Raw genomic sequence first — 6,515 nt, 5'->3', positions numbered from 1 at the left:
GTCTTCAGGCTTGCTTGACAAGGGCTTTCACCACTGAGCCACACCTCCAGCCCTGACTGTTGCTTGTTGCTTTTGAGATAGAATCTCAAAAACATGGCCAAGACATGCATCTGAATGTTCACATGTTAGTCTTGGTAGATAACAGATAGATGTGTGCCATCACATCCAGCTCTTCATTGAGAAGGGATCTCACAAACTTTCTGCCAGCCTGGCCTTGAACCACAATCCCGTCAATCTCAGCTCTCCATGTAGTTAGGTACCTAACCTGGCTGTGGCTATTATCTTCTTTTTGGGGGAAGGCGGGACCAATATTGAGGCTTGAACTCAGGGCCTCACAATCCTCCTTGGCTTTTTGTTCAAAGCTGGTGCTCTACCACTTGAGCCATACCTCATTCCCTCAGGGTATATTTTAATAAGTAAAAATCTTGATTGACTCTGAGAGCAGAATTCTCCAATGTTTATGGTGTCTTTCAATATGCTATAATTATCTAGCCAACTCAGTTCAACTGCATCTTTCACTTAGTAAATCATTTTTATTCTACTTCCAGAGACTTCAGGTCACTTTATTAAAACAGAAATATCTCTCTGCACACTCAAGTTCCACTATTTTAAGTCTATTTTAAGTAATGTGAAGTTAAACAATTTTATGTAAAACAAAACAAAACAACAACAAAAACTAGCTGGGTATCAGTGGCTCACACCTGCAATTCTAGCTACTGAGGAGGCTGAGATATGAGGATTGTAGTTCAAAGCCAGCCCAGACAGGAAAGTCTCTGAGACTCTTATCTCCAATTAACCACTAGAAAACCGGAAGTGGCACTGTGGCTCAAGTAGCAGAGTAGTACCCTTGAAGGGAAAAGTTCAGGGACAGTGCCCAGGCCCAGATTTCAAGCCCCATGACTGGCAATACAAAAACAATTTCAGCCAGGCGCCAGTGGCACCCGCATGAAATCCTAGCTCTACAGGAGTCTGAGATCTGAGGATCATAGTTCAAAGCCAGACCAGACTGAAAAGTCCATCAGACTCTCATCTCCAACTAGCTATCAAAAAGCTGGAAGCAGCATTGTGGCTTAAAGTGGTAGAGATTAGCCTCCAGCATAAAAGCCCAAGGGACAGACCCAGACCCTGCGTTCAAGACCCAGGATCATCACAAAATAAAACAAGAAAATAAACAAATAAAAAAGAGCAATTTCAAACAAAACAAACAAATATAGGCCAAGCATGACTAAGTCCTGATGAATATAACAAACACATTTCTTATAAAAGTGTACAATTAAACCTTTTTTCTATAAGTACCATGGTTTTAGTGTCATCTTTGTCAAATCTAGTCACAAATCTTTTCTCTTATGTTATCTTCTATATATCTTTTATGTAGATCTACTATACATTTTTAGTTCTTTTTTTCTTTATTTCCAGCTTTATGGTGGTTCATTGGAGTTAAGAATCTCATAGAATTTTTGGCCAAGGCTGGCTTTGAACCTCAGTCCTCATATCTCAGCTTCAAGTGTATCTAGGATTACAATCATAAACCATTGGAGCCCAGCTAGTTGTTTTTTTTTTTAGTTCATTTTTTAGTTTTTTTTTTGTGTTTTTTTTTTTGGGGGGGGGTCCAGTCCTGGGGCCTGAATTCTGGGCCTGGGTGCTGTCCCTCAGCTCTTCAGTTCAAGGCTAGCGCTCTACCACTTTAGCCACAGTGCCACTTCTGGCTTTTTTCTTTTTGCTTATGTGGTGCTGAGGAATCGAACCCAGGGCCTCAGGCATGCAAGGCAAGCGCTCTACCACTGAGCCACCTTCCCAGCCCATCGTTCATTTTTTTTAATATTGTACAAGTAACAAATGGAATTTCTGCTACTCAAAGTATATTGTTAGCAACATGAAAAGACAAACTATGGACATGGTAACATTTGTACAAATAGATACAAATAAATATAATATGGCATACCAAGAGATAAACATGTCTGTGGTAAAGATGGTAGCATCCTTTAAATTCTATTCTTTCTTCCATTAGAATTCTCCTACCCTGGGAACAGTCAAAAACCACATTTCTCAGCCCCCTTTCAAAGAGAGGAAACTAGTTATAAGTTCTCATAGAAGTCTGTTCTGGAATCATGTTCCAACTTCTCCACTTACACTAACAACACCATATATATGCTCTTGCTCCAAGGCACTTGGAACACAGGTAGTCCATAATGCAGACTGAACCATGAGACTAGAACAGAAGACGGCAGAAAACAAAGGGGGAAATAACTAAAATGCCTGATGGCTGAGAGCAGGAATGCGCAGGAAATGTTATAACCTAAGGAAATTACTGTAGAATAAAAAGCATCACTAAATTCATAGAGTGTGCAAATGATAAAGGGGTGACATTAATCAAAACTCATTGTATTCTTAAACTGCTTTATTGAATGGCAACTCCTTTGTACAAGTAATTAAATAAAAATATTTTAAAAATGAAAACTGTAGAAAAATATGTAGATGATTAATATACCATCAAGTGGATACACATCCAAACAAACACACCCATACTTAGTCCAGAAAGACCTTCCAGAATACCTCCACATGCTCCATAGCAAAAGCATTGTACCCTGCCAACATCTCCTAACAAAATGTGTCACTACTCTATTGACTGAGCTGTGTCCACTGTCATGACTGCCTTTGAAGTTTTACTGTCTAGGCAAGTGCCAATGGCTTACACTTATAAGCCTACTTTCTTGGGAGGCTAGGAATAGGAGGATCATAGTTCAAGGCAATCCCAGGAAAAAATCCCTTTCACAACCTATAGCTGGGCAGTGGTATGTACCTGCCATCTTACACAACACAGGAAAGTGAGTTTGGAAAATATCAGTTCCAGGCCAGCCAGGGCAGAAAAGTTCTTCAGACTCCATCTCTATACAGGTTAGTCAGACATGATAGTATGTATCTGTGATGCCACCAATGATGGGAAACTTAAGTAGATGGATAGCCACTCAGCTGTATGCCTAAGCTGGAAGAGAGCCAGAACTTAAAAGAAAGAACCCTGTGTTTAGCTCATATTTCAGAGGCCTCAGTCCATCCTGACAGGGAGAACACATCAGAGCAAAGCAACTTGCAGCCAGAAAGCAAAGAAAGAAAGGGACTAGGACAAGACATAGCCTCAAGGACGTGCTCCCAGTGACTTATTTCTCCAGCCTAGACCCACCTCCATTTCCTCCCCAGAGAGTGCGACCAGCTGAGGACCAAGCCTTCAATACATCAGCCTAGTAATGGGGTCATTTCATATTCAGACTGTGATATCTCACCATTTGCTTCCAAAAGTTCATGTCCATCTCATAATGCAAACTGCATTTGTCCATCTCTACAGGTTCCCCAAGTTTTAATAGTTCCAACATTATTCAAAAGCCAATTTCAAAGTCTCCTCTAAGACTCAAGAAAAACGCTGTTCCCTGAACCCCTAAGAAATCAACAAACTACATACTGCCAACATACAATGGCACAAAGTAAATATATTTCCAAAAAGGAGGAATGAGGGGGTTAGAGGTGTGGCTCCAATGGTAGAGCACCAGCCTGTGATCACAAAGGGCCAGGTCCTGAGTTCAAGTCTAGTACCAGGAAGAATAAAGTACCCAAAAGGAAAGAATTGGTCTCCAGAAAGAAGGTATGGAACAAAACAAGACTTAAATCCAGGAAGATAAGCATTAAATGCTGTAGCTGATGTCAGCATCTAGGGGATACTGTGGCATCAGAAGTTTTCTTGGGAAACCCTGTCCTGGTGGACTTGTCATTTGCTGCCTACCTAGCCTCACTCTTGGTCTGACTGTGCTCATGTTCCTTGGCATCTACAACTTCCTATCCACTGACTTGCCACTGTTTCACACATCATCTTCTGAAGGGCTAATGCAGAGACTCAGAACCTATTACACACTGCTTAGCTTCCCAGGCCTTGCCTTGAAGACTGGGTAGAAGCATCCATAAGACCATAATTTCAGCTTTTTGCATGCCTGCAAAACCAGTGCAAAAAGGTTCAAACTTTTCAGTTCTGCATTTTACTCCCCAATTCTGTGAACTAGGCTAAAAGCAGGCAGTTATGCCATATGACAGTCTGAATGCTAAGATGCCTTGAAATAGTCTTTATCAGAATAATTAGTCCTGTTCCTTTAAGTTCAACCTCCACAAAGTCTCAGAGCAATGACAAAACACAGACCAGTTGTGTTGGTTATTGCTGTGATTATCTGAAGGTCTAGTTAGTTCTCTGGAGTCCTGCTCCATTCCTCCTTCCCCTAAAGTACCCCAAAGTCTGCCCTTCGGGAGGGATAGGAAAATGTACTTTTTTTTACATGATGTTTGATGTGGGTGGGGCTTGAACTCAAGGACTGGCCCTCTTGCTTGGCTGGGGTTGAGCCACCTCTAGACAAGGAGGTGAGCCTCTGGCACTTGATGAATAAAATCGCATCTCACCCCCACCTGCAGAGAAGTGTGGTGGGCATGCAGGGGAGTGTGCTGGGTGTGCAGGGAAGAGTGGTAGGTGCACAGGGATATGTGGTAGACGCGCAGGGAAGTGTGGTGGGTGCGCAGGGAAGTGTGCTGGGTGTGCAGAGAAGTGTGGTGCGCTTGTAGGGAAGTGTGGTGGGCGCAGAGGGATGTGTGGTGGGTGAGCAGGGAAGTGTGGTAGGGGTGCCCACGTGCCCACCTGGCAGATATGTGTGGCCACTTCTCCAGATGCAGAGGCTGCTGTTTCCTGGGCAGGCAGGACAGGATGCAGGCTGGAGAAGGCTCTGTCTTGAAGTGGCAGTCTCCAGGATTCCAGTCCCTTTTCACGGGAGGATTGAAGAATCTGATAGAATTATTTGTGAAAGAGAATCAAGAGCTGAGAACAGCAAGAGGAGCGGTGAGGGAGCTGCCGAATTGGGGTGAAACTTCAAGATGTCGATTTTGCCACCAAAACACAAATGAGGGAGATGTTTCTGTCAGGTGGCATTCGGATGACCAACAAAGGAGAGAAGCAGGGAACCATCATGGCTATGCTTCGTGAAGGCAATTTTGAAATTACCACACTGAGGATAGATGTCACAAATGACGGAAGACATGCCTAGGTAGAATTCACAGCTGCCCGGCAGAAGGATGTCGAAAATAGAGACCTCACTATAAACTCCATGTTTCTAGGCCTTGATGGTTATTGACACGATTACTTTAATGACTACGAAGATTTTAAAAAAATAAGAAAGTTACGGTTTGTATGACAAACACATCAAAGAATACAAGAAGATTAACTTCGGATTTTAAGCTACTTCAGGTTTGATGGCAGAATTGTGGACAAACCTGGTAAACATGATGCTGAGACTTTGGAAGCAATCGCAGAAAATGCAAAAGGCTTGGCTGGACTATCAGGAGAGTGCATTTGGGTAGAACTTAAAAAAAATTCTTGTTGGTAAATGTGTAAACGACTTATTTCACCTGATCTATGATCTTGATATGGCTCCTCATAAAGGGTTACCCACAATTGCAAGTTTAGAAGAATATAGTGAAGTCAGTGAAAATGTTGATACTTGCTCAGCAAAGCGAAGGACCATCTTGGCCTCACTGCGGAAAGTACAAGATGATGTCACAAAATGGGATTTGAGGTTGAAGATTTCACAAGAAGAGGAAAAACATTGGCTTATTTAGAGTTAAAAATAGGAAAGACTTAGTTAAAGCATCAGATCGTTCAAAACCATTGAAACCCTATCAAAACTTCATTGTAGATTCCAGAGAGCCAGATGCAAATGCCAGAGTATGTGAGCTGCTGAAGTACCAGGATGAACGGAGTCTCCTCACGGAGATGTAGCAGTGGTCCCTGCCCCCTTCCCTATGAGCAGACCTGACATTAGAAAAGTTGGCATTTCTTCCAGGAAGGAAATTGGTGCTGTGTTACAGCAACTGCAAGTACAGTGGGAAAAAAAGTGGCTGCCAAATGGAAAAAGAGGAATTCCTAAGTTACATAAAGAAGACCTAGAACGAAGAGCTGGTTCTCAAAACGATAAGACTGGTCAACTTTGCCTTTCTATGAGATTTAAGAAGCTACAGCAGAGTTAGGAGAGAATCCATTAAGAAAAATCTTCTTGCTTTGTGAAACTATTTCAGGCACTGACTGAAATGGAGTCTACCACCTCTCAATCTGATTTTATCAAAGAATCCTAGAATGTTTTTGGTGTAGGTTCTGACTTAACTGTCTATTCTTTTCAAATAAAAAATGGTTTTACATAGGGAACAACTAGGATTGACCTTAAATGTAACTATTTTTCTGGGTGTTGTATTCCTGTAATCCTAGCTACTTGGGAGGTGGAGACATAAGGAAATGAGTGAGAGACTAGCTAGCAGTTAGTGAAACCCTGTCTCAAAAGCAAAATATAAACAAAAGGCTGGGGTGTGATTCAAGTAAAACAGCAAAAATAAAAAAAAGAAAAAAAAGATGCTTAATACTATGTGCATTGAAATAAATGAGATACTTTGTAGACTGATACATTTCATTCTTTACCTGAATTCCAAAATTAACTTGTACC

General features: G+C 41.8%; 1 pseudogene; it reads left to right on the top strand.

Annotated features, from left to right (window-relative positions):
• The first annotated feature begins 4,732 nt into the window (after positions 1 to 4,732).
• LOC138815022 (CCA tRNA nucleotidyltransferase 1, mitochondrial pseudogene) lies at positions 4,733 to 5,968 on the top strand (annotated as a pseudogene).
• The last annotated feature ends 547 nt before the right edge of the window (positions 5,969 to 6,515 follow it).

Source organism: Dipodomys merriami, unplaced genomic scaffold (assembly GCF_024711535.1).
Source record: "Dipodomys merriami isolate MVZ:Mamm:240054 unplaced genomic scaffold, mDipMer1.0.p SCAF_1074, whole genome shotgun sequence".
Lineage (NCBI taxonomy): Eukaryota > Metazoa > Chordata > Mammalia > Rodentia > Heteromyidae > Dipodomys > Dipodomys merriami.
This window is presented reverse-complemented; position numbering and strand designations above follow the sequence as displayed.